Raw genomic sequence first — 4777 nt, forward strand, 5'->3', positions numbered from 1 at the left:
AGTTGTAATTTAAATATCTAAGAATAATATTTATGACATACTAGTAGATATGAGAAATCATCTAGCCAATATTAGATGCCCAATATATTTAAAATTGTCATTACATAAAACAGATCAGCAAAAGAGATGCTAGAAAAAGAGAAACATGATGTTTTTTTAAAGTAATGTGGAAAAACAAGGGTGTTGGCCCTATACAACAAGCCATTTGACTAAATATTTTGTAAGCCATTGTAGCCATAGCTTACAAAATGGGAACTTTAGGCAATGATGTAGTGAGATAAATCTCTTCTCTCAACAATAGGGGAGGCTTCCTTCTTACTGTAGGTGGCTACAATAGAGACCTAATTGGAATTAAAAAATGGGTGGTTCATGGGATCAATTCCTCTTCTTTCAAGAATGATTTTATATTGAAAAAACTATTTTCAATTTAACAAAAGGAATCTAGACTGCTATGGTAATACCAGTAACTCAAGAGTTTATGTAAGAACAACTTTAAGACAACAATTATAACTTGTTTGGTTGATAGCAAGAACCCAAAGTCTCCTACAAGAAATATTCTTGAAAAAAAAGTATGAACTAATAAATCTCAAAGTTTTTGCTCAACTATTCAGATACAAAATAATATACAAAGAAGTAAAGCTCAAAGTATTTAAATCTTAGTATTTGAAGCCACTGCCAAACTATATCGATCTTATTTATGAAAACTCAAAGTATTTCAAAAAACAACACTAAATACTCAAACGCTTCACAAGGAAAGAAATAAAAAAGATGAATCAATCAATTCAATGTAAGAGACATATATTATTTCCAAGTATCACAACACAAATTTTGGGAAAAACTTGCTTCTTTATTCACTTCAAAGATTTGCAACAAGAAATACAGAGCCATCTAGTCACAAGCCCAACCTTCTAATATAAAGAAAAAGATGATTATTTAAAATGAGATCTCTCCTTTATATAGGATAAATGTAGAGAGAAAGGTGGAGGAAAAAGTAGAACAACTTCGATCATCTTGACTTATATCTAACTAACATGAGCTCATTATATAGGTACAAGTTATCATGTACTTACAACATAGATGGTATTTACATGTAGCTTTCCTACTAGTATTCTACTTAAAGCATATGAAAAATGGAAATGTTCATAGAGTTTCAACTTCAACATTAGGCTCACTAGTGTAGTCAACAACTATTATGGTCCTTTGATATGTGTTAGTTGCCTTTTGAAATTTTCTTGATAGAGATTTCATTTTTGCTTTGAAATTCATCTAATGAACACTTCAAGCTTACAAATATATTTATTATACTGAGATTGAAATTATCCACTTCAAGTTGTAACTGAATTGATTCAATGAACCCTATAAGAATATCCTCTTATTTCTTGAGTTCTCTATCCTCGGTAATAAATCCACATGAAAAATTCTTGAAGTATTCATTGATCATGTTTTCATGTTCACCAATCTTCACTACTTCTACCTCTGCATCCTTCATGAGTTGTATGATTTGTTTCTTTTTAATCATTAGATATACATCTCAACATATGAGATGACTTCATAATCACATAAACCATCCAAATCAAGCTCCATCATACTCTTCCAACCACCAATATCCCCATCCAACAACTGTAAATATTATTTAAGTGACCCTTGAGTATCACTTAATTGAGTAGCAACATCATTTCCTTTCCCCAGCACCCTATAAATATCACAATGAAATGATAACCTTGTGATTCAATGTTGGCTTCTTATTCATCTACAACTCATGTCTTTCTTTCAATCTTCTCAGTACAAGTATCTAGAATAGATTTAGTACCCAAAGAAGACTTCTTCAGTTCCTCAATTATCCCTAAGAGACATTCATTCTGCTCCTTGATTTTTCTCTTCTTATCCAATAGTTCATCATTCTTCCAAGATAATAATTTTACGGCCTTATGGGAATCCTATTGATAGCTCATCTTACCTTACTTACCAAGTTAAACTCTTTTAATTGTATAATCAACAAGCCACATGTCTTCTATAGATATCGCTATATGTTATTTAGTTACTTTAGCATACTTAATGTGATTTTCATCAACCACAGCTTGAGAAACTATCTTGGATTTATTATTCTTTGAAACCATTAGTTTGGTTAGACTCCTTAGGTGGGATTTATTCTTTCTTTCTCTTCTATGTCACAATGCTCAACCATGGAGGAAGGTTGAATGAAGATGCATAGGTTGAAGGGGTAGTCACCATTGTTAACTCTAGCTTTCTTTGCATGACAGTAGTGACTATATTAGCTGCCTTAGTCTTCATGTCCATAAGAGCAGGACTATTATGTGTAACTCCAGTCATGAATTTCTCAAACTGAGTTGAAGTCACATCAAGAAATCTCATAGAGTGAACAGTGGTAGAAGGAATTGACAAGGAGTATGTATCAAAGACACTCTCATAATCATATTGGTCTCCTCTAGTTTCTAATGTAGGTTCCACTAAAGACATAAGAAATACTAGAGTAATCATCACATGATCCTCAAGAGATGGATGCTCTTTAGAAAATGCATCCATAGACATGTCTAGGGGTGAATCATGAGATTCATCTGATACTAGTTTTGAATCTGGAAGAAAAGTCATTGCAAGAACCTCAAGAGGGCATGAAACCAGTGGTGAAGACTCCTTTGATTTATGATGAGACTAGGAAATTGTATAAGTTTCATGGGTTATATAGTTATTGTAGGGTCTTTTCCTTTTATAAGTTCAAAGACTTTTTACTATGTCTTCTTTATAAACCTATAAAAACTCTACTTTTCTATGATCAAAGACATCATATGGTTTTATAGATATAATTGTATAATAAAAATTGATATGTGATAAATGAAATCTTATGTGCATATTGATAGACAAAATATTGTCTTCCTTCAAGCTTTTAATAGGTAGTTTCTTGTAGCCAAGTATTGTGAGCAAGAAATAGTCTATGTTCATTTAATATTTTCTATGAGTTATTGGAATGAATATGTGTTTTATTATATTGCATGCGTAATAATTTTTTGTAGGAATAAGTCAAAGAAAAGCATAAGGAAGAGCATGAGAAAGTGAAGTAATGACAAGATTATGAAGTCACTTTGTACCAAAAAACAATTGAAGATCAAGTCAACACAACTAATAACTATTGATCGCTTGCACAAATCCAAATATTATTGCACATTACATTTGTTGAAGACTTGTTCAAATGAGAAGAATGTGTTTTCACATTCTATAATTTATTTATGGTGTTGTTTAATCCTTGATTGTGAGGCTAGATTTAGGAAGTTAGTTTCTTTTAGATGTTATAAATAAATCTTTGAACTTGCACCTCATAGTAGAGGAGAGACTGTAATATGTAACAACATTCAATAGAGTTGTTATTTTCCAGTTTATACTATCCATGATTTTATATCAATAAAAATGACACTATTGTTTTCAGTACTTCATTATGAGTTTATAGTATTTCACTCATCCAAGGGGGCCCACTTGCGGGAGTGATCTTAGATAGTAGGATTACTATTTTTTTTCCCCCTAAGGTTAGATATAACTCTTTTGTTCCTATAACCATTGGTAAAAAAACCATTAGTTGTTCCTGCAGCAAAGGAAAATGGTGTAAAATCTTATTTGTAATTTCATTTTTCATTCTAGATTAAGTTCATTTAAACCTAGACTTAGGAATAGAACCTTTGTTCAAGCATTCTTGTCTCCATAGATTAGAACTGGAAATTAAAAGGTTCTAGAGCATATACTTTGTAGACATAATTTCAAGTCTATGTCCCTAGTCTATAACTAAATAAGTTCAATGAAGCATTTGGATGCTACTTGGATGTCTAATCCATGAGCATAAAGTTTTAGTTTCTAGACTAATCATTTGACCAAGTATTTTTGGCATTGTTTCCAGGGATGGTGTCAATATAAACATTTTTCAAGGCTCATTTTTCCTATTTCATAAGTTATTTGTTCCATTCTTATTTCCTTTGCATGTATAGAAGAAGAAATCATTTAGGAAGATTTCTTCCTCGGAATGACCCACTAGAAATATAAGAAATTATGTATCTTGAGAAAGAAGATCCCCAGCCTAAGGACCAAGAAGAAGGACCAACCCCTTGAAGCAAACCAAGCTATTATAGAAGAAACACCATTTGAAAATCCTTTTGCATCCCATCATATAAATCCTCCGTCATCATCTTTTGACAAGCCATTAGGTTTGAATAACCTTTTTGTTGCCCCTAAATATCAGTATAACCCTTTTGTCTCTTTTCATCTATCAATGAGGACAATCAATACCACCACGACCACCTAGGGTGGCAAAACCTACATTTCTATTTCCTATTCTTGACCTTCAAGACAATAATAATTTGAAGAATATTATTGTCTCTTCCCTTCCAAAGTTCTATGGCTTAATCACTAAAGACCTCGAGACATTTCTTCTTGAGTTTGACATCCTTTGTAGGAGTTATGATTATACAATAGATGCTCACAAGATAATTTTTTTCCATCAACTCTTAAGGAAGCCACCTTAAGATGGCTTATGGGATTAGGAGAAAATTTTGTAGGAGATTGGAATGTAATGAAAACTCTATTTCTTGTAAAGTACAAGGAATATTGCAAAGGATATGATATGAAATGCGATGACATTTATAAAATGTCACAAAAAGATAATGAAACACTAGAATAATATGTCTCTAGGTTTATGTTAAATCTCCAAAGGAACAACCAACATCAATTAAATAAAGACTCACATAAACAACTTTTTCTTAAAGGTGTTAGTGACAGG

The sequence above is a fragment of the Cupressus sempervirens genome, chromosome 5 (genome assembly GCF_028749045.1).
Source record: "Cupressus sempervirens isolate cs-2001-9-10 chromosome 5, ASM2874904v1, whole genome shotgun sequence".
Classification (NCBI taxonomy): domain Eukaryota; kingdom Viridiplantae; phylum Streptophyta; class Pinopsida; order Cupressales; family Cupressaceae; genus Cupressus; species Cupressus sempervirens.